The sequence below is a fragment of the Anopheles maculipalpis genome, chromosome 3RL, assembly GCF_943734695.1.
Source record: "Anopheles maculipalpis chromosome 3RL, idAnoMacuDA_375_x, whole genome shotgun sequence".
In the NCBI taxonomy this organism is placed as follows: Eukaryota; Metazoa; Arthropoda; class Insecta; order Diptera; family Culicidae; genus Anopheles; species Anopheles maculipalpis.
In genome coordinates, this window is record NC_064872.1 from 53,928,213 (window position 1) to 53,953,233 (window position 25,021).

The window sequence follows — 25,021 nt, forward strand, 5'->3', positions numbered from 1 at the left end:
ATATAATAAAGCGTAAAGCGTTAAATGATGTTACAAAATTATTGTAAACCACGATAAATCTTGTATCCAGCTAACTAACAATAGTTTATACTTCAAATTTACATTTGGTAAGATTACTCTACGTAGGAGCTACGCTGATATAAGATGATATAAGCTGATCATCCTGATATGAGCTGAGCTGATTCAAAACTATCCGTTATGTAGGGCATAAAAAGAACGAGAAAAATTCTAGAAATGGTTGATTCAAAATCATCTGTTATGTTGCTCAAAATATATACAAATAAGGATTATTCCTCGTTGGAATATATTTAGGTTAGAGAATGGAGTTCCTAACTTGAGAATTTCACGACTCTCGATGTTTTAAAGCATTTTATTCTTCGCAGGGCAAATCGCTTCTCGAGTATTGCTCAACTATATGCAGTCAACATATGAACTAATAGGATGGATTGACTGATCCTCCTTCTTACTCTAAAATGAGATTTGCAGTACTCTTCTGCTTCTTTTCTTGGACACATATATAGACAAACGTCCTCGAGACGTCACGAATCCTTCAAAAACTTCGATGAATTCCTCCAAGCCAGCACGCTAGAACCAGCCAACGATCTCGCTGTGATCTCTAAGTAATCTAGTCGGTCGCCTAGGACCCCGCATACGGTGTTAAGGGCCTCGTAGTGTTAGCCTTCCTTCCCGTATAAGCCCCTCCTCTCGAAGGCCCCTCTTGGTTCGTACTTTTGATTTGAGTATGAAATGGACCCCAACATCCATGCCGCCTAGGGCCTCCAAGGACCTTGATCCGCCACTGTCTATGCCTAGTGTCGAACAGGTCCTTCACAACCATCCTCTAGGTGACTTCGACTGCAAATTTCGACTGCCTTCAGGTTATCTGACACGTCTAACAGCTAAGTTAACTCATACTTTATTCCTTTGTCCACTGTCAGCATATTTCAGGGAATCATTACCACTCCATAGTTCGTTATGAACTATGGCATCGTATGCCGTCTTCAAGTAAAGGAACAGGAGGTGCATGAGAGACTGACTGTAGAGTGATGATTTGGTTGGTGGTCGATTTGCCTTTTAACATATCCAGCGTGGTAGCTTTCGATGAAATCTGTATCTAAGGACGCAGGTCTAATGTATGTGATGTATTGGAAGGTAGTGAAATCTTTTTCTTGACTGAACAACTAACCAAGGTTACACTTTTCATCGAATGCTGCGGATAGTACGATGGCCCTGTGTTATGGCAACAATGGCGAATATTTTTACACGGCAGGACCGAGGCCCGTAGTGAAGACTAATTATCCAACTGCGTGGTATCAACAAGTCAAGTAAGCCATCGGATGACCAGCGTGTCCTTAGAAGTTCGTTTGCACAGTTTGCACTTATCCGGTAGCACTTCCTGATCCCAATTTCTGATAATCAGTCGATGCCTGCGGAAAGCGGAAAGCCTCTCCGGGCATATCTTGAAAAGTTTGACCACTAGCGCATCAAATTCAGCTGGCTTGTAACATTTCAACATCTTACATGTTATCAGTTTCTTGGAATTGATTACTTTGTTCAGGGATGGCGGAGGTCTTTCGTCATTGTCATGCTGGCTTTTGTAGTTCCAACCCTATTTTTTACCCTCGACTATAGATAATTCTTTAACCGAGTATGCCCGGGATAAGGCAAAGAATAAGGAGGAAATGCCTTATCAATATGATTATAAAATTAATTCAACACAAGCGGTGTTGACAATACGGCACAGGACCGTCATAATCAATTATAAATAAATAAATAAATATAGATAACTCTTGGAAATTGATACATCCATCACTACACATGATGATTTTAAGGTTTTTTAAACACAGATACCAGTAAAACTTCAAGTCCTGCTGGCTTGATTTAAACAACCGAATTTCTAGCCTGTCAAATTTCTGTGTGGCAAAACGTTATTTCTTATCGCGATGAATCCACTAACCGACACAAAACTTCCCTTACCGTAGATGTTCTGATACACTTACCTTTTACACCTCAACAAATCACATCTAAATGCACAGTCTGACCAACTAAGTCACGGAGAAAAATTAACCAATTTGTTGCCGAACGCTGTCGTTGTTGCGCGGCCCGGTCCTGTTGCTAAGATTACGAAAGGCACAGCAATAAATTTTCTTATTTCACCCTCATACAACCCCAAAACCACTGGACACGGCGAAACTACACAAAACCAACATGGGCAAACAATCCCCAGCCCCGACGCTTCCGACGACGAACGAAGCACGAAGAAGATTAAAAGTAATGGTTTAATATAATAGCAAAGTTTATACTTAATTACCGACGGTGGTCACCGGAAAAGCTCTCAGTGCAACTGACCGCACGGAAATCACTGGAATACTTCTTTTTTCTGCTTTTCACTCGGCGTAACGGGGCTCCTTCATCCCATGCCCTTGGCAGCGATGAGCGGGCATACCAATTTGTGAGGTCTTTTATTAAATTTTTGGTTTTATACCACGACAGCTCCCGTGACGTCCCGGTGTTTATGTTCTGTCATAAGAATGTTATGAAATCGTAAAACAAGATCATCAAATATCATGGCGCATCAATGGCCAATGTGAGGTTTGCAAGTCCCCGTGCAAAGGAAAGACCCCGTGAAAAGAGGAACACTTTTTCGGTAGTTTTAATTGATTATCTAATCCATCCGAAATCGCTACCGCAACAAACGCGCCACCGCCAATTAACGAGGCCATATTGCATTGCCACTTTGGTTGCCCATGACGTGGTGGGGTTTTTATTGCAACGCCGATTCTTGGCCGGATGGTTGGAATTAGAATAATTATTTTCGAACATAAATTTGAATTGCATAAAACAAAGCGTTAGGAAACTAAGATTAGGTTATAAACTACTCGACGTTAGAAACTGCTCGATCTACACGAATTATGAACTGCATGAAATATTATATACAAAAAAGGACAAACGAATATACAGTTGCAAACCGACCAGCGATAAAGGTGTACACTTTCCTATTCAAATTTCCTCCAAATATCACAGCCAGCCCCTTTTCGTGAATATATTTCACAGTTGGTGACACGGCGAACCATCTCAAATGAACCCTGGCATCCTTGCACGTAACGAGTGCTTTACCGGGCGCAGAACAAAAACCGCAATGTCCATGAAAACGGAGACCATCTTTTACGCTCTTCCCGTACCCGTAAGACAAAGGAAAGTAAAACGCAGATGTTCATTATGACTCAATAAAATGACACAAAATATTAGCTTAAGATATTTTATTTCGCCCCACTCGGGAAGGATGTTTCGGTGGTTTGCGGTCGTGAAGGGTGAAAATAGAATCCGGGAATCACTTCAGGTTCCTTCAGTATGCAATTTATTGTCCATGGAAACAATATTCCCAGCGTCAGGCAGACGAGCTCGAATTCTTTTCGCTTGCCCGTCACGGTGCACAGTATTACGAGACAATTCAAACCCGACTGGGTGGAAGAAAACAGTCACTTTTTCAGACGTTTTTAAGCACTTCTTTACCTTTTGGGAAGGGATTGCCTTTCAGATTGTAATTCAAACGTTCTCTTATAAATATGAGATAGCTGGGAGCAAGACGTAGATTTAAGGAGGATTCGATTACAATTTATTTGATTTCATCCACTCAAAAATTATTTTATACTTATTGAGTTAACATGTTTGTTAAAACTTATTAAAACAGTAATTGATTGCTAATAACAGTGATAAAAAAAACATTGGTAGCATTTATAGAAATAAGCGTTAAACCACATAAATGTAGAAACATTGCATCAAGCAATTTGAAGGGATAGTCTCTTTGCTACCAATTTATTATACTATAAACCTAAAAAAAATACATAATCTTGCTATACATCGTATTCAATTTCCCATTAAATAGTACTCACTAAACAAATCCTATAAATTATAGGCTTCGTCCGGACTCCGTACCTAATCAAAATGAAGCTCACGCACCTTCTCCCAACCAAGCACTTCTGCGCTGAATCGATGTCACGGAGCAAGAAGCAAGGACCCAGGCACTGTCGACTGCCAACATATGTCGCATAGAATCATATCGGGCTGAACTTCTGACACTTTACGTGTCGCCGCCACATATCAGCAACAGTCGTGCGTGCGTGTCGAAAATCGTTCAATGAAGCCTCCACAAATTGCCTCCATCACTTAGCATTTTATCGTTTATCCTGTTGTCGAAGCCATTTCCACTTCCGCTTCCGTCACCGTACGACGGCACTGTTGATACTTCCTTCACCACGAGCCCCATTCCTTGCCATGCCGGCCATACAACGGGACGGCAGTGGTGCTGCTTCGTGGCCACCAGTTGCCACTTGCACCGGGGGAAATCAGAGTAGCGTAAAATCTCGGCACTCGTTCGAAAGCTCATTATAATTTCAAACGCCTACCAATACGCCCTTCCACACTCAAAAGATGGCACTGGTTCAAATGCGGCTTTGAAGAAGCACTCCGCACAAGGACGAAACCAATGATGATGAACCGGGAGAAAACGGAACAACCGATACTAGCCGAACGTTTACGGGTCGCCAATTGCTTATGCGATTGAACGTTTGGATCTGGCAAGTGTATTAAAAATACCAGAAAAAAATATCTCACTTCCCACTTTTACGAACAGAATGTGGAGAAATATAAAAAATTTCCAATTATTATTCTGTTCTAGCATTCGGAAAGACATATGTTACCGGGACCAGCACCATTCGTTCCTTCCGACTGTTCGAACGAAACTCGTACGAGCGTATTATTTGCACAAAAACTCGACCTGCTGCCCGAAGGTTTGCACAAAATTTGGTTTCTACCATTCGCTGCTAGACGATGTCTATCGTTTCCGCTAGTCGCTTCCTTAGCATATGCCGGTTTATGGTGTAGGGTGTGCGATGGGATGTTAACTGGTTCAGTGTTGTCTTTTCGAATAAAGTGAACCCGATTTTACCTGTTGATTGGAGAGAGGATAGGTTATGACAAAAAGAAAGAATTCGCTTTTTTTTTTTGAGAAGAATTTGTAAATATAAACTATCTATGAACCTTTCAACAAGTGATTGAGTGTGGTACTACAGGTAAAAAATGTGTTTGTTGCAAATGGCGTTACATGATCGCTTTTTGTTGACGCATTTTCAATATGTTACAACAAAACTCAAGTATTTGTTTTATAGAAATAACAGGTGTGATGTTCGTGGTGTGTGTTCCAGAATCTCATAAAAACTCCAAGGACAAATGTTGTCTTCTTATATCCCATATCCCATATGAATATCCCATAAAAGTCTTTGTGTGCAACGTTGAAATACTTTAAAGACTGATATTTTTTCGCTTTCTAAATGCCAGAAACATTCCACAAAGGCCACCGTCTTTTCTCTCTTATATGAAGATTTTGATGTGATATTTTTTGAGTTTATGATTACAAAGCCATGAAATATATTTTCCTTAACTCATATTCTTCATCAAAGGGATAATATGACTATGGTTGAAGATTGAATAAAAAAATCAAAGCTAGACGATTGTAATATCTCATACAGCAATGGAATGCGTGATTTTTAAATTTCCAGGATAAACAACTCTTTTAGTAGATTTTACTTAAGTTTCGCCAGCAACATCATAAAATTATTGCTCAACAAATTGAAGAATAACAAATCGGTACGAAAAAGAGGTTTTAAAAAACTCCACTAATTGCCCTATTTTATTTTAGTTTTCATAATTATTCATAAGAAAGCTTTATTTTGATGATTTGTTAACTCTTTCAATTTACAAATATTTTCTATCGTTGATTATAACTTTTTCCGATCTTTTTAGCAAACTACGGATTCCTTCGAGAAAAAAAGAATACTTTGGACGCTATGCGTTTATCCATCCATTTTTCCACTTCTCTAAAATTGGAAAAGTGGTGCTCTTCTAGGGCATGTTGCATTGATCCATTGAGCCATGTTGCATGACAATCAGAAGGCGCCTTGTCTGGGGTGTACGGCGGATAGCGCAGGGCATTCCATTTCAGGGGTATTAAACATTTTTGAACCAGTGCTGCCACATGTGATCGAGTTTTTCTTGAATATTCGGCCTAAATATCGATGATCCCTTGGCTGTCCCCATAGTTTTTGAATTTGTGAAAGATCTTAAACGTACGTTGCCTTAAAGTTCTCTTTCTTCAAATTTCAAAGAATATCCAGAGCGGTTCTAAGTAGTTAATAAAAATTAAAAAATAGCCACATTTCAAGCGCCTAAACTCCTTTTGATAGAGTGTTGCTAGATTGCACCAAAGTAAAATTTAAATAATTTACGACGCCTGTACTAAATCAGCATGAACTTATTTATAGTCCTTATATTGTATATTGTCCAATGCCGTATTGTCAACACCGCTTGTCAAAGTTGCCATACATAGAAGAATTTTTCGTCATATTGGGATACCAGTGGCAAGGTTTCAAAGAACAATAACATTTTATTATTTTCCAACCCCAATAGTGATAAGTTTTGCTATTCCAGGACAAATTTTTGAAAATCAATTACAAAAGTAATTTTTGAAATAAGTTCTAGATGTTATAGAACTCACAAACTAAATTCCTACCGGAGAATTTTATTTTAATACATTAATATTCTTGCAGCAAGAATGGAGGGAAGTGGAAGTTGTCACTATTTTGAAGCCTGGCAAACCGCCATCAAGACACGATTCATATCGACCGACATCATTACTTTCGTGTCTGAGGAAACTCCTTGAAAGGATGATTCTTTTACGGTTAGAAGAATGGTTGGAAACCAACAACCTTCTCTCAAGTACTCAATTTTGTTTTTTTTTTTTTTTTTTTTATTTGACAATACGGCACTGGACCATCATAATCAACTGTAAATAAATACATAATATTCTTGCAGCAATTTTTTCCAACTTCAGACATCTTAAACACAATACTTATCTTTGATACAAAATCATTTCCATCTCTTCTTATGCAACCGCCAGTATTCATTAAATAGTTCATGTTCTTAGCTTTCAACTATTTTATCTACGACTCAAATACGACAGAGCCAATATCCTTGGAAAAATCTCCTGTACTCAAGATTCATTCTTTACAAAACTCATTCTATTACAGTTTCCAGGCCCATGACTGTAGGTTTAATATTTTACTAAAATAGTTGAACTTAAACCTGCAGTATTTCTAATGCCAAAAACTTATAATCGTCCTCATAAGTTTCGTTTACACTTTTTTGAAATCGAACAAAAACTCACACGATATGATATCGAATTTAAGCAACACTACAATTTTTACCAAACCTGTAGCATACGCATAATTTATTTTTCACAGAAGGAAAATCCCGTTTGAAGCTGCTCAACTTGTTGAAAGCATAATCAAACCATTCGCGTCCCAACAGTTTTGTTTGATTTGGTGCCCATTGGTGTAGGGTGTCTAGCGTCCTTATCTCCCCATACCTTCCAACCCCATTTGTTTTCTCTTTTTCCTTCGCCCGGTCTGGGGTCTGTTTTTCGAACGCGTAATATATACACTCCACCAAACAAATTACGGAAATAATCAAATAACTGTTATGCCGTAGCAATTTGAGTTCAATTTGTAGTGTCGGTGCAAACGGAAAAGGAAATTTCATGGTTCGAACAACCATATTCACACCTTCACCAAACTCAACAAACGGGGGCAACGGGGTAAGGGGCAACTACGGGGATTGCTCGATGAGTGCTGTACACGCGAGCCTGTATCCAGCAAATAGCCGGCAAAAGAAATTCGATTATACCACCATTTTATTGGCTGCACTAATCGTGCCGAGAGCAAAACTGTGGAATAGTATGCGTTTGAATTAAACATTAAATAACCAGACAACTTAAAGCGCGTCAAGCGTTGGTAATTATTGGGGCAAATTTTTGACTTGCAACAGCAACAGTTTTGCAGCATTGTTTCTGGAACGATTAACATCGTGTTCTGACAGGGTCTAATCAAGCAGGGTTTAATCGCTCAACATGAAAATGCCTGTTGAAATGCTTTCGACAATGTTTGATAAATCCATCACTATGATAAGAGACAAGCAATAGCCTTTGACACCATAATCATTAACCTAAGAAACCTTAGCTTTCAACTCGACAACAACTCCGTGAATCGGTATTTCTAATTTGTAGTGGCATTGGTACAGCCTCACTGAAATAAAAGTAAACTTTTCAAAACGTTCAGCGAATGGTAAATTTCCACTAAATTTTCTAAAAAATGTCTAGCACATCAACACACAAAAAAAAACCATTCCACATGCGGTGTGAACATATCGATTCTACGCGTTCAAGCTCAGGATCGCGGTTGCAATTTCTTCTGTTACGTGATGTTGCATTACACCAATGAACTACAATCATCGGTGCATAGGACAAACAAAAGAAAGCGTGAAAAGTGTGCTGCGCTAAAAATGAAATGAGAAAATATATTGCCAATGAAAGTACAAACGGTCTGCTGCTGGAATATTTACGCCAGTTGCATACTAACGCTTCCATTATTCGATGTGTTGTGTGTTGTTGTCTAGGACGTTCTTTGTTTTCCGTGCCAATACTCGATGCTCTTGCACTGGAGGTTTCAAGCTCATCAGTAACTGTCTTTTGTGTGAAAAAAGGAGATAATACTGCTTTAAGAATAGACACAAAACATTAAGAGATCATTGAACAGTACAAAAACAACAAAGGAAATAAATAAGTGAATCATTTTAAAAAATGCTTATTTTAGGTTACTAAATCACAAATTCGTCAAACATCTCTACCATCCGGTTATTAGAAGATTTTTTCTGTTTTACAACACGAGTGTCAATAAATTATGTTTCACCAACCACTGCAAATACTGTTGTAAATATAAACAACGATGCAGCCAATATTAAACAGAATTCATTTTCCCTTTAACCTTCTGCTTCCACACCATACATGGCCAATGCAATAAACAAACAAGTCTGTGTTGTACCCTAGCGCTTTGAATGCACCCATAATTAAATCCCCATCACTGCCAGGCGACCGTTACTAGACTGTAACAAATTATTATCACTCTTCAAGCCAACGCGCGACCGACCGTCGGTTGTCCGATTTCTTCTCGACGGTGGCGTGATTTTATGCCAGGCAAAATTTTCCTACCAAACAACCTTACCCATAAATTGCCATTTATTCGAAACAATCTCATTCAATTTCCGGACGCTCCGCAGCCGGTAGCGTCCATCACGGCGCTGGGATGTGCACTTGCGTGCGTTGGCAGGGTCAAACAGTTCGGTCGGCCGATGCATCATCGACGAGCAGGGCGTACCGGTCCTGGGCTTTGTATGCGCAACCGAGGCAATGTTTCCGAAACATATCTCATTAGTCGTTCATATCTTCCGCAGCAAACAGGAAGTCAGTTCAAATAAGTTTTAATTGTGTTACCGGGAAAACATGGCGTCGAATACTTTCTGCAGCATCATGGTTCGATGCCAGTACCCGGTACCCGATGCTTCCCGGTGGATCACCGGCAACAATCATGATGATGATGTGCATGATGATGCTTTGCAAATATAATATGAGTGCTCGTCCACCCGGACTCTTTGAGGACTGAGTATCTCATACGCCATATTTATATTGAACAAAAAAAAGGGTACAAAATGGGTATGCAAAGGGGTTTAGGAAAGTAAATTTGCACAGGAAGCAACAGAATGCTCAGGTGCACATTGGATCGCAATGGAACTACGACAAAACATTGTTGAAAAATGTCTGTTTGCACAACGCTTGCACTGCTCAAAGTTAGCTTTTATTGACTCCGGAACATAACCAACATTGTACTTACTTGGTGTTTCGTTAGATATCCCATAGATATGACTTCAGATCAGAATTGAGGGAATCTTGTAAATATGTATGCAAATAAAGGTATTTTTAGACATACGCTCTTCATTAAACTGTTATTTATTATGTTAAAAATACCTTCAAAGAAGCGCCCATGATATCAGCTGTAATAACTTTCTTTTATTACTATTCCGGTAAAACGGCCTTGCCGTATTGCAATAGTGCAAATCAATAATCAAGAAAATACAAAATTAATCAAATAAATTGTGGAGCTTGATTCAGATTACTAAAAAAAATATTGCCCAGGAGGAGGAAATGGCAACCGATTATTTCAACTCCCATTCTCCCAAGGGGTGCAATTGACACAAGCTGCATTGAGGTTGCATCCCAACCCCAAGGCCACTGTGTTGATGCCCATTATACGAGGCGATTTTTGGGGTCTTAGGCGGTCGCCTGCTTCGCTCATCGTTACATCCGAGGCTATTCCGATCGACGTAGTGACGATTCTTTTTGCCGTTCTCAAACTCCCTTCAGCTGCTTTAAAGAGAAACAGTTTTTCAACCGACTCACAGTCAACAAGGTTTGTTTTTTTATTGACTTAGCTAAGCTTTGGGCTTAGCTGCTGCATTCGTCTTTTCACAGTCAACTTAAACAGGGCACTAAAATATTTGGTTGGACAATACTCTCACCTTCAATTATCAAATCGAATCTATAGTTGGTCGAACGCGGTTTTTTGGATTCTGTGTTTCAAAGGTCTGTTTTATTATTTTGTCCCAGCATAACCAGAAAACGTTTGAAGCATATTGAGCTGGTACAGCAATCTTTCAATTACCAGGATCGCTATCCCTCGCACGTCTTTTGATTGCAAGGACCTTCTTGGCGTAGGTGTATATTCAAACCTGTTGGTTACCATGGTTGGAACAATGCAGCCTTGGAGCGACTTTTTGGGAGAAGGATTGGCCATCATGTCTCAAAGACTTGCAAACTAGAAAAGGAAAAGTAAAAGTTGCAAAAGTTTTCAATTCCATCTTCAATTTGCTTTACCCATTTGGTCCACTTACGTTAGGTCATAGAGATTATGTTGGGTAACCGCGAGGAAACATCTCCCCTCTAAAAACCTATCGCGATGGTCCCGTACCTTATAGTCCCAGTACTCACATACGCCTCTGAGACATAGACCCTTTCCAAAACAGACGAAGCCCTCTTAGCCGCGTTCGAGAGAAAGATGCTCATAAGTATCGTTGGCCCCGTATGTGTTGAAGGACCGGGATAACGGATTGGCGGACGACGGCTCGACGGGGACCGGTTCCGGATTCTGGTACAGCAAGCCAAGTAAGTAAGTAAGTAAGTAAACGCGAGACAGGCAAAAATGTATTTAATAAACAAAACATCCAGATCAAGCAGAACACGCAAAAATATAGCTTAAGCTTCTTGATCTCCCCCTGACAGGAAAGTGTTAAGTATTACCTACAGAAAATTCGACGAACCCAATGTCTAAAACATATTGCTACACATCTGAGCCACTTTGTAACCAGCCCACGGAAGAGTGTCAATAGTTGACCTTTCTCCTCCAAAAGTCAATTGGAAATTAACGTGTGCAATATTCATCAATATCACATTTCATGCATGATGCTTTATAAATCTTTCCCTTTGTAGCCCTTCCCAAATTCCACTACCATGCAACCGTTTGATCGAAGAAAGTGCCAACGAAAGACACAATCCATCATCCGTGCACTATTGGCAAAAGTTCGCTAACCGACCGAAAGGACACTTCCTCGTGTCTTCTTCACCCGTGCCAAGGAGAACCAACTAAATCGTCGCTCTTCCATCACGCTATCGCATTCGTCAGAATAGCAAAGTGCACTGCACGAAATCAGCACTCCACTAGGGTGTGTGCCTGCGTTTTACGTTCCTTGCACCGAATTTATAACCCCGTTTTTATAACCCCGTCGGGCAGGAAGCGAGCAAAAGTTTCCTGCTGCTCAAACCTCTTCCCGGGCGTATCTCGTTATATTTTTATAGATTGTGCACACATTCTCGTTTCTAGTCCCGGATACTCGTCCGGGACGCGGGAGGACTAGTTTGCACCACTCTACTGGTACGGAAAGACTCCTTAAATGCGTAAGGAAGCGTTTACTACGGACTTTACGTTGCGCGGATTATAGTTTCCTTTTCGGTACAACATTTTACTACCGCCAGACAGCAAGTGTAACGACAGCATGCCAAATTAAACACAAATACTCTCTGTCCTGGGAGTGTCATCGGTGGGAGTTGACAAATTTAAATGTTTGTTTTAAACATTTAATTTAATAAACTCCTAACAGAAGCATGAAATTGAAGATCAAATATTTTCAACAACATTTAAAAGTAAAATGAAGAATTTTTGGAAAAACAAGCCTTGAAACATTGAATATTACGCTTCCGACCCGTCTTTTCTTTACTTAAACATTCTAAAAAAAATTCAACTTCATAAAATTTTGGATTCATTCGCTCGTCACTATCCGTTTGTTCCTAGGCTGCGACGAACTTCTTTCCTTTGTTGCTGCTGTTAAAAGAAAACAAGTACACGGGAAGAGTGCTCATTGTGAAATGATGCTGACATAAAACCGAACCAGACCGAGAAATGATCACTTCAACCATCTCGAACCCTCAACGTGAGGGAAGCGATTTTTTGACGCTCCCATAAAATCTCAAGATCTGCAACTTAACGTGTTCCCGTTTGTGACACACTCGGTATCAAACCGTTTGGTTTAGACCAATGCTCGAATCCAGTCTGAATCATTTTCTTCTCTGTATGTGTGAGTGTCTGTAGGATTTTTCTCGCTTTTATATGATGCTTGAAGCCGTAAGGACATTTGGTTAGAGACATTCTGGCCTGGGCATCTGGGTGTCTCTAACCAAAACCGTCAGGAACAGATATTTCAACTTCAACCACGTAGTACAATGATTTCGGGCACCGCAAACATTCCACAGCGTGAATTTTGTGGTTGCATTTTCCTCAACAAAGGCTTTCGGATAAAACCGTCGCTTCAGCACGGCATATAATGGGTTTTGCGGGGTTGAGTTACGATCAAAACATAAACATTACACAGTGAGTGTGTCGATTTCTTATCACACATTTCATGATAACTTGTTCAACAAAGAAGACTTAAGTACAAATATTGTCCGATCCGTGACCTAATAGAATCTATTGTAATAAAACAGAACGCGACTACACAATATCAACAGGAGCTTCTTTATTTTTCTACTATCATATCAACTAATACCTTCATTTCACCGTCACAGCTGCATGGATGCAGTTTCCGTATTAAAAGCGGAATCCTTCTAAATGCCCTGCACCATCATGTACTCTTCACTGCAGCCGTGCATACGAATAGAAAGTCTAGGAACTGCGCGAAAAACATAATGCTTATTTTTTACTACTTTCTCCACGTCGCTCATTCACCGTAGCCATCACGACCGACCAAAGACTTTCCTATTCCGGACGCTAGCAGTGCTCTCGATCAACCAGCTCCCAAACCCCAATTTTCATGAACCAAGCATTATTAATTGCGCTATCATGAATAGGCGTTATTGCAAGGAAAAACTAACATATGCTTCGCCAAACAGGCACACATGTACGACACGTATGCTGTGTTTCGCTGCAAACCGGGGCCAACTTTAGACCACATCGCGCACGGTAACGACTCAGTTACATGAATCATTCTGCAACCGACCGAGAGCGTACGAAGTATCTCATTACATATTAGGTTTCGACGCCAGATGAAAACTATGGTGCTTGTGATGCTCCTGACTATCACTTTTGCACGAGACCATTCGCCGTGGTGGCCGTGTAGGCGAACAGGCTGCGCCCTGTTTTCCTCGAAAATATGCTGAGTTAACCTGGCGCAGCTGAAAACTGCTTGGATTTTTTTTTTATTCCTCCTTTCTTTCCTTTATTAGTACTACACCGCATTTCCAAAGCAGCGAACCGTTGCGGGACACAATGACGATCTATTAAAGCAACAAATTACGTTGTAAGTCAATCTAACGCATAACAAGTGTGAGCTTACTTCCTCGTGGTTGTGGTGAAATTGGTCTGCGTATCATTTCTGTTTGATGGAAGGCTTCTTCTAGGAACAAGCAACCAAGAATAGGTTCCAGTGAATCGATTTATCGCAGGGTTCCGCAACCCTTTAAAGCAAAACACACTAGCGAACAGCAGATATTTAACCTTTCACTTTTACATTACTGACAAATTTATTGCATTGGCTGCTCAAGTGAACCTAACCTCAAACAATTATTTATTACACTTTTTATCTATTACTGAATTGTTTGTCCCTGATCTGCACTTTGTTTGATAGCATCTTTAGTTCACGGATCGCCCTTAACTTAACTGCGCCCCGCAATGATCCAAAGTCACGGAGGCACCACCCCAACACAAACGCACTCACCTTCACAATTCAGTGGCCAAACAGTGGCTCATGTTGCTTAGACAGTAATTAATGTTTTCAATGGCAAGATGATAGGAGCTAAATTTTCATTTCATTCTGTTTGCTCACGTTTCCGCTAGAACGGACACTTTGATGCGGCCCAGTCATGCAAAACGATGCTTAAGGGGCATCCCGATGTTCGTTAACGCATCACCCAGGAACGTTTAGTGTGTCGTGTTTGGCATACGACTAGTGTGTCCGTATGCACATCACTGCTGTCCCTGCTGAGCAGCAATTGACAAAAGGAGAGGTGATTAGGAAGGTAAAGGAAAAAAAAAACCACAACAAGCTGCGTGTTTTGCGTTGTGTAGTGGCGTAAGGTAGCTTCACCATAAATGTGCTACAAATCGAATGATTGCCCAAGCAAAGTTTAATGTCACGTGCTCTAATTTGTTCTAAAAGCCTGTTAATAACAAAAGCATACAAAGTACTGCAAAATATGAATGAAAATTTTCAGATTAATTTAATATAGGTGAATACAGGGTATCTCAAGGATTTTTGGGAAACCGTCGCATATATTTTTGATTTCGTTCCGTGGCTTCTTAGTGCGTGCGATCATATATTTTTGTTCAAACAAGAAGATATGGGCACACAACCAAAAACCATAGAAAAGCGTCAAAAACTGCAGGGAAACCCTGTAAAACCGCTGCATCCAAGCAATCATTGTCATTACAGGATAACAAGCAATTTTTGACAGTTTCCTGTGGTTTTTTTTGTCCTGCGCGCAAATATTTTTATTGTAATCCCGATTTTTCAACATGTGTCCTAACATTTATATTCTCGCCCTGCTATTTTTTAACAATGTCCAAGTATTTTGGTCGCGTTCCGAGGTTTTTTGACGCGTTTTTTTGACATATTTGATCAAATATGTTTGGTCCTGTGACAAAGTTTTTTGACACAATCTCTTATATTTTTAGTTTCTTCTACTGATTTTTTATTTCGTTTTGGTACACTAGAAGTTAGAGTGAATGTATCGCATAAAAGTGTATGAGCACTGTAAGGTTCCCTGTCCAGCTTTGACGTAATATACATGTTTGAATATAAAAATCTACCAGCTTGAATAAAAAAAATTTAAATCAATCAATTCTCACATAATTTTACTAAAACTGCATGGCAAAAAACATAGAATTTATCCAGCTATTTTCAATTCGATTCGATGAAATACGAACTTGTTCACAGATTTGACTATCAACACTGATTGGATCGTGCTCCTTAAAACAAAACGTTCGAGATCGTTGTTCAATTTTAATCATGCTAAAAATAATTTTAGAAATACATCAATTTGAATTTAATTTAATTTGTAACATGAGCCACGCACCATTAGAAATATTATATTAAAATAATTAATCTACACACCCTGGTTGATTTGCATGCAAAAATAAGGTATAATTACAGCTTTTCTCAGTTGCTTGAAATGAGCATAAACTTTTATTCGAGAAATTCACCTATCAAAACCAAGGGACCCTGTAAGAAGAATTATCTATTTTCCACTGATTTTTAGCTCTGTTAAGTACTTAATTTGGTTTAATTACACTGAAGAAACTATAATAACTTTGGAAATGGTTAGATATGAATGTAATATTGCCATTTAATCCACAGATTTATTTTCCTACTTTTAAATCTATTCAGCACAAGCGGAGTTGACAATACGGTACTGGACCATCATAATCAATTTTAAATAAATAAATAAATATTTTCCTACATTCCTAGATTTTATTTATTTCTTTTAAATATGACGGCTTGCACTGTATTGTCCTACTTTCTTGTATGTAACTTTTTTTTTGTTTCGTTAATATGGTCCGAATTCATTAAAACATATATTAAGGATCTTTCTGTTTCGCTCACACTACACGAAAAATGACAAATGAGATACTAGTCAAAATTATTCGTGCGGATACATATTCAGGTGTATAACTTAATTAACTGTACCGTACCGTAATATTCTATAACCAATTCCAGTTTATCAAACACTGCGCCAAGAAACTTAACGCTTTCTCCAGGATTATCCTCCTTATTATCTTCCGCCGTTTAAACTCTCCAGAGACAATGTCAGCATAATTAGCCAAAGTGGTCTGCCCCGAACAGAATAGCTCTCTTCATTACAAGCGAAATTCAATTGCAATCAATCGACAAGTAGTTATCCTTCGGATCAAACTTTCAAGCTATTTCCCTGCGCTCCGACCAGCGCACAAGGCAGCTCGCTCCAAGGTATGCGATATTAAATTCCAATTTCCTCTGCCACGGTTTCCAGGCGCGCGCGCGCTCGCTCCAATTCCATTATTCATTCACGGTGCGCCACCGTTCAACGTTCGCCTTTTCACTCGGCGGATATGAATTAATTTGGTGGCAATTAAACTTTTCCCACTCAAACTACCCCTCCCCCAGCCCGCAGCATTACCTTTTCACGGTGCCACCGTTGTAATAGGTGAAAATAAATGATGCCGGGAAAATTTTTGGGCCAGTGGAAAAAGTTTGTCCATTCGGAAGTCTCCACTCGCTTCTTGCCTAGCCAGTGTCGCTTTGGTGCGCTTCTTCCTTCACGACCGAACCTGATTTCTACCACATCAATGAATTTTGAAATCGTTGTTTCTACGCACCACACCACGTTCTGCTCGGACACAAATTGTTCGGATGGCGATAGTTTTCGCCACGTTACTGCACCAACCATAACGTTTGCCAAACTTCCTCAAACTGCAATAAACCAGTTGAATGCAATCGCACAAAAGGACATCGTTTACGGTGCAATTCGTGCAGGCCCTTCTTGATGGTGCTGAACACTGGTTCTTCTTTGATAAATATGACTGTGCAAAGAAAGCACAGTACAAGAAAAAGAAATGTCGGCTTGATTTTCCCTCCATTGTCCTTTCGACGCTACTGAATCTCTGCTGGCCTACGAAGCATTAAGCAAGGAACAATAAATAGTTTCCAAAACAAAACCATAATCTAATTGTTGCTTGCTGGAACATTAGACCGTAGCTGGGAAAGCCGGAAAAAGAACAGATAAGTTTGAGATTTTCATAAACCACAGCCGCTCATCGCTGTCATTGGGCTTGGACGTCCGTTGTCTGGCAGCCAGTTGGTGTTGCCTTTGGAAGTATGGTGGTTCCCGTCGTCGGTTCCGGGGCGGGTGCGGACGGACGAATATTGTCAGTGTCTGTGTTTTATTATATCACACGCTCAAGACGCTTTCAGCTAAATTAAAATTTAATTCAATTACTCGTCCCAGTGTACACAGAGTTGAATGTTTCGGGTCCTAATATGGAATGTTTGGCTTCGTATCGTCTGCACATCGTTTGTGCTTCGGAATAAAAGATTATCAAAGATTATATCGGGTGTTGATAATATTCGGATTTTTTTAGCAATTTTTAAATTGATCATATTCAATTAAAGGACTCACTAAACTAGTTAATCATGCCACACATGGATGCATTGTGCTAACATCGTCATCAAACAAATAAAAATCATCTCATGCTGATATCGCACAAATTTAGTTTCTAACGTAAGTAAGTCAAGGGAATCATAAAATGTGAGATTAATGATAAAATACAGCCAATACACCCTGGATCGAACAACGGCCCTTGGTGGTATTACAATATCAAGTCGCAATTTATTGTACTCCTGGTGGGATAAGAACGGGGAAGCCTATAATTCCATCACTTTCTTCAGATCCCGATGTGACTTTCTGTTTTTCCGGGCTTTACCTTCCTCGAGCAAACGAAGCGATAGCTAGCCCATCATGGCTCCTACACTCCCCTTCTCATCAAACCGGACCCGAGTGTGGCTGTAAGACATATTATTTTGTTTGTAATAGGCAGGCTTTCATAGAATTATGATGTGGATGAAATATTTATGAGGTATCTCTCGTTTCAGTTATAGTTTGTCTGAGAGTTTTGTCATGTGAGAAAATTGCCAGCGGTGAGACAGAGGTTTAATGGGAACGTGTCCAAATGTGAGCTATTTAGGGTTCGGCCGATTACCATTGAAAATATAAAATAAAATATTCAATGCAGTTCCTTGCCGTATGTGGAACTGAACAAAGACACATAATGTGTTTTGAACAAAGATGTATACAGTCCTGCATATTTTTTCCCCGTACGAGATATTAAAATGCGTATTTTTAAATATGTACTAAATAAATTGAAGTTTGGTTATAACTAATACATAACAATTGTACTTCTTCAAAAAGACTGGTGTTACAAAGTAACGATGCCGACGGACCGCGTGCCGGACAACGGAGAAAGTAAACAAAAACAAACGATCACCCTATTGACAAAATTGCCTTAATAACCACGACTGAGAGTCTTTTCAATACAAATTTGCCTAAGTAGTGGCTTAGTTGGCGGATTTATGTTGATGTTGTCAATAGAGCAGATGCCAGTTGAACAAAACACTGAAACGCAACGACTAGACGTTTCGAGATTAGCACTTTACAGAAGAATCATTTTAAAGGATAATAAGAAACCTTGATTCGAATATAGGAGTAGCCATCGCACCTCGACGACAAGGAGAAATTCATAAAAGGAACGTGCGAAGGGCGAACTTTCTCTCTTAAAATCAAGGAAAAGAAAATTCTCCCAATTATTCACGTGTAATAGATTTCCGCGCAAACGTTAAATGTCTAAATAAAGTGGAAAAGTGATGGACCGGGGCCACATACAACCGTAACAGACCTAAACGAAACATCCAAGTGTAACGCTTCGTAACGCTTCTTTGAGTGTTTCGCTTTGTTTCGCTGTTCTTGTGAATCTGATCGAAACTATCAGACCTTTTAATAACAAATATTTCACTATAAAGTACATTGATTTGGTTGAATTTATCCAAAAAATCGAATAAAAAACTTACACCACAACCAGAGAAAGGCGTTACTTACTGTCAAATTTGATGTTTCGTTTCGGTCGTGTGTGGCCCCGGCCTGAAAGGGTTGTCCAACAATAGTGTTCACTCGCTTATTTGTCGTCATCGAGGAGCCAACGAAGTTGCAGTCGCAACAACAGGTATTTGAGGAAAGTAAGAACGAAATTTGTTCGTACTGAAGCTTTTACAACCCATCGTACTGAAGCCTTTTCAAACAAATTAAATTTTTATTTTATTTTTTATTCATAAAGGACGGCCAAGCCGTATTGCTTACAGTTAACTTAAAAGTAAAATACTCCTTTCATCTTTGATGGGAGATATTTCCTTCTCCGAGCCGTGAAAGGGCACCATATCCCGGATGTTCTCGGTTGTTCCGTTGCATATGTTCCCTCATCCCAAGCCAAAGTCGTGTTCATAGCGAGGGTCTTATCGTGTGAGGGCACCTTATCCCGGGGTGTATGTGGGGGTTTCCATTTCCAATGGTAGCGGGGGTCTTGATCGTTTTTTATTTCGAAGGTTTCTTGATTATGTCCGATCTTGAAGTCTCGTTAGTGTCTTCTTCTCCCCGTCACTTGTTTGTCCATCCATAGCATAGGCCGGTGGAACTTTTTCCATATAGTACCCAACCCTTCAGGCATCGTACTCATTCATACATTCATTCATTCATTCATCATCATTCATACAAGCGAGGGGACATACAGTGGGAGTAGTGGGGGGAAGGGGATCACACTAATAATCCGTTAGCACGGAAAAAGAGAAAGATCACTCTCAGGTAGACCTCGTCGCTGTCTCCCAGCAGGTCCCAAATTGGAGTGTTTGGCGACTTTCCAATGCCCCGAACTGCGTCTAACAAGGCGGGTCGAGCAGCCTCGTATTCCACACAACACCATAGAAGATGATCTATGTCATCTTCTATATCATAGAACATGACATAGATGACATATGACATAGAAGATGACATAGATCATCTTCTATCTATATATAGAAGATGATCTATGTCATCTTCTATGTCTAGCGTATAGGACAGGTCGACATATTTTGGAGTCGACCTGTCCTATACGCTGGAGATGCGCGCCCAAAGCGAAATGATTAGACCTAAGCCTAGACATCATTCGAATGAACGCACTATCACCTGAGATGCCATGGAACCAAGGCTTCAAGGACACTTGGGGAGTGATCAAATGTAGAATCCTCCCGAGCTCATCGGTGTCCCACAAACTCTGCCACCGAGCCATTCAGAGAGACTGTGGCGCACGCATGTACTCGTGAGGTAAGATAAGCCTGTCGAAAAAGGACCCTTCCGAAGCACCCTTTTTGGCCAATTAGTCTGCCTTTTCTTTGCGTCAATACCGAAATGTGCAGGCAGTAGTCCGGGCTCTTAATAGCCTTCACACATTTTAATGCTTCGACAGCGCTTAAACTGTCGGAGAATATAAAATATTCGTCTGGAGGACAAGCACTTATAATCAACAAGGCGTAAAAATAAGGCGAGCTCCGCTACATATATCGACCATGGCTGGCGAAGTAGGAAATATGCTTCGAATACAATGTTATTAACGCCAAAACCGATGCCCTGCTCTGATGAGGATCCGTCAGTATAAAAATGGTTGCTGTTACAATGGCCATACTTTTCCATAAAAATGCTGGGAATTAATGTCCAGCGAAGACTATCGGGGATAGACTTTATTTCAAAAATCACAAACTAGCAAATTTTTATTTATAAAACCTTAAACAGAGGTTACGAATTGCTGTTGAAATCTACATATTCGATATAAAGCCAAATCAAAAAGTCTTTTATACATTTATTTTTTTGCGGAAATATTATGTCTACAATAATATTATTCAGACGAGGCTATATTATCGAAAATGGATAAGCATATCCCTTCCCACCATTTACTTGAGTTACACACTTAAACGCTTCTACGACGCATTCCACAAGTCACCTGCATGTAAACTGTCTGCGACAAATTATGGTCCTTCACTTTGCGGTTACATATCGACGACCAAGCTTCTGCCAGCAACAGTCAGGAACAACAAGTCAGAAGGGGCCCTCTCTAACGGCTATTCGCGTGAAAACAATTTCTTACGTCCGTAACAGCCTTATTTATAGCACGAAGACACACAACCTGTCCAACCATCCCAGTTTTCCCGCAACTGTGCAGTTCGCACGAAACTGGGCACAACCTCATCGACAGTTGAACCCAATTGGCTTACCAACTTGCACCAGAATATCCACACCGGATAAAACCGCTATAAATTGAGAAAATAAAAACTTCTAACTTCGAAAAATGAACCAACGGCGTAATTAAGTTCCTGAACTTGAGCCAAACACTTCCTCTGCCGGGGTAGATGGCCAACATCCGGCAGCTTAAGCTTTGTCCGCGGGTAGCGAAAAAGGATTCAGTACGTCGCCGTGTTTGCTTTGGAATGATTTGTGCTATCTATATTAAGATATAGAGCACCGATAGTACAGCTAAAATGAGCCAATAAATTGTTTTCGTCGCCCCGGCCTTTACCTTTCGATTCCGGTTGCAGGAAGTCAACGCCGGGGCAGCGATTAGACGAACACAATGAGATGAGGTGGGTGAAATTTGTTGGACGAGCAAAGCAAAACCTGCTCCATTTCTCCTGCCAGAGTGGATAAGCGTCCCACAGCTTAAACGATCAACGTGTTCCCCGTGTACTACAAAGGACCCACAAGAGCCCTTTGTGATCACTTAATCACGTTAGCTCAAAACGGACCACATTTATCTGCGAATACCAAAGGGAATCCATCCATTAATGGGGTGATATGCCACAATGCCGGGAACAACCATCAAAACGCACGGAAGATGGTCTCTCCTGCTTTTTCTTGCCGGCAGGTAAGTGACTCCTTACTTTTTCGGACAATATTTATTTTCTTATCACACTTATATGTGTACAAACACTCACGTTCCCGCGCACAGGCACAAACACAACCCGGGTTGCTTCCCAGGTGAGCTAAACCCAGCAAGAAAGGTGGTTGCGTGTTAAGGAAAAGTGTATGAATGAGTTCATAATTTATAAGGAACGAGTTGCCTTCTTGTTTTCCTCTTCCTTGCGCTGCCTAACGGTTCCCGAAGGATGGAGTGATGATAATAATTACAGTGGAAATGCTAACGATATTTTTCCCTATTCCTCGACCCCACAGCCGTGCCACCATCTCTTCATTCCCACCTGCAATGGTTGAAAAATCGTTCTCCTGAGGGCTTTTGTTTAGCTAAGGAGATGTGACAAGTAGCGCTTTATGCTCCAATTGTCAGTTTCAATTTGTCGCTCACAGCCTATGCATGTGGAACGGTGCAAGTGTTTGGAAGAAAAATGATCTTTCCAAGTTACAGCTTATCATTGGGTTTGCTGGAAATGATACGAACGTTAGCTCGGCAAGCACAGTGCTGACCGACTTTTGGTGTGTAATCAATGAAATGGAATATTGAAAACATTACATTCATGCATTCTTTGCCTATTTTACAAGACATTTTCTGTATAGTATATCCTTCATTCATCTAGTCACAGCCAATGTAGAAAAAAAACTCTCGCGTATGATTAATTTTGCGTATTTGCTTCTTTTCAAGTACACAAACTCTAATCAGAACATTCTGAAGCTTTGCACAAAATAAATCAGCATGGAAAAACATTAATCAGACCTTCAATGGAACTGTCCAATGTGACAAACAGTGAAAAAAATGACAATTTTAAACAGAGCAAACCAAAAAAGACTACTCACACACACGCAAACATACTTTTAACGAATGATGGGTCCACTGTGTGTCGTTCTTTGTAAAAATAAACTACAAAAAAAAAGCTGTACATCCCTATATGTTCGATCATATAATCGAACATCGTTCCCATGCGTCCACCGATCCCACCTTCGGGTACAGCTGGCTCGTGGGTTGGAGGGGGAGGAAGGAAAACCGTCCAGATTGATTTTTCTTTCAATCGGCACTGCACTGAATGCGTCAGCTATTCCAATTTTGCCCTCACGTAATTATAAATGATCAAAGCAGTTTTCTGTGCGACCTAAAATATTTAATTTTCCAATGTTCTTTCATGTTTCGGAGATTTCCTTTCCTTGCTGGCGCTTTTTCCCTCGGTGCGTTCAAGTTTTTTTTTTTCCTTCCCAGTTTCATTCATGCACCTGTTACTTTGTTTCGTTGTCCTAGATCGATTCCTTTTTTTTTTCATCTCACCATTTCGGATTTTTGTCCACCATTCCCTCAACACCAAGCAGTGGTTTGCATGCGCTGCGTACTCGTTGTTTGCCGAGCGGGAAACAATTTGCGCTGTGCAAGATTCATTTTCGATGGCGTCCAAAAATTGGAATTTCAAACAAAACCAGCAGTAACAGCAACATAAAAAAAAACACACGCAAGCAATCCATCATGCACCAGCTCAATCTGCCCTTCGCATATAGAGTGAAATAAAAGGCGGTAACATTCTGATCGACTGTTGCATGCAGATTTTCGGTTGACGGACGTGGTGCATTTGAAAAGAACGATGTGAAAAAAAAAAACCTAATAACCGAACGGACCATTTGTGCGAACCGCCGTTAATTGAAAGCTGTGCATATGAGCGGTAAAATGACGTAAATGGCTGGCTGTGACATTGGCATGGCTGACATTCTAGTTATTTTCCGCAATGATTGACATTGCCGCAGGGCATATTGTATGCCGAACGGTGGTGCTAGTTATCGCCCGTTGCGGTGAGCTATGTGGCACGGTGGGAGGTCAACTTTGCATCAACAAGTGTTAATTTACTGTGCAATTCATTAAAAAACTGGTGATTTTGTTAATGCACGCATCCGACCATCCGATGGATCGTTGAACAAGTCTTCTACATTTTTAGCAAATATATTGCAAACATCGTTGAACACTAACTCAATTATTGCAGGATTCCTGGGGGCTTGTGTTTACTTGTACTTGATTCAATAAGCTTCAGTTTAATTTTTATATTAACTAAACAACGACTGGGAAAAAGCAGAGGCTATGTCCCGGATAAGGCTCAATCCAAGGAAGAAATGCGCCGGACCTCTCACGACAGGACCGGGATTTAAATACCCTCCGTACCGTCCCCCCGTAGTGAGGACCGACTATCCAACTACGTGGTATCAGTAAGTCAAGTAAGCCAATCGATGGCCGATTACCTACAAAATCGTTAAACCAAGACATCACTTACAAGATTGTCTTCTTTTTCTTCTTCTTGGCTTAACGTCCTCTAAGGTCACGCCGGCCGTGGAAATGGATTACTAGACTTGCTGATACCACGTAGTTGGATAGTCAGTCCTCATTACGGAGGGACTAACCGGATGAGATTTGATCCTCGGTCCTGTCGTTTGAAGACCGACGCCGCTGTCACCTACACCAACGGGCCACCCCTACGCTTACAAGATTGTATGTCTAGTATAACATGCTCGACTTGTTACGTTTTTCGAAGAGATAATTCGTAATTATCAAAAGTTTCCCGGAAACTCTTTCAGGGACCAGATCTTTACTTAAACTTAGACGGAGATAATGAAAAAGCTGTTAAATTTTCAACATAACTGTTTCGATTTTAAAGCCTCAAATATCCTCTTTGGAAATGATAACGATCAACACCACGTGTCAAGTGACAACTTCTATTGATTTTATTGATCCAGACATAAATTGATGACATAGACACCCATGGCTTGAGGCTCTCATGTGCAACATAGCCACTTGCCCAATAAAACCGTAAGTGGGAGCTGCCTTTAAACACTGATTTACGCTGGGTTGATGTACTGGTAGGTGATTGCACCTTTGAAGTCTTCCAAAACATTACCGATCTGGGATCAACAGAGACGTAGAGTTACTCGCAAGGTGCAGTATATTGCAGTCTGACGAAACTTTACCACTAAAAACACCTGTCGCGACGGATGAAGGTAAGA

The 25,021-nt window shown here is 40.4% G+C and overlaps 2 protein-coding genes across 4 annotated transcripts in view; one reads left to right on the forward strand and one right to left on the reverse strand.

Moving 5' to 3' along the window:
• The window catches only part of LOC126560785 (uncharacterized), a 422,053-nt gene that overhangs the window by 11,396 nt on the left and 385,636 nt on the right, over nucleotides 1-25,021 (reverse strand). The window lies entirely within an intron of this gene.
• LOC126563180 (selenoprotein F) overlaps nucleotides 10,770-25,021 on the forward strand; it is an 805,869-nt gene continuing 791,617 nt past the window's right edge. For all 3 annotated transcript variants that reach the window (XM_050219806.1, XM_050219805.1, XM_050219803.1), the window contains exon 1: nucleotides 10,770-10,780. The gene's annotated coding sequence lies outside the window, so the exon portion shown is untranslated. The remainder of the gene's footprint in view (nucleotides 10,781-25,021) is intronic.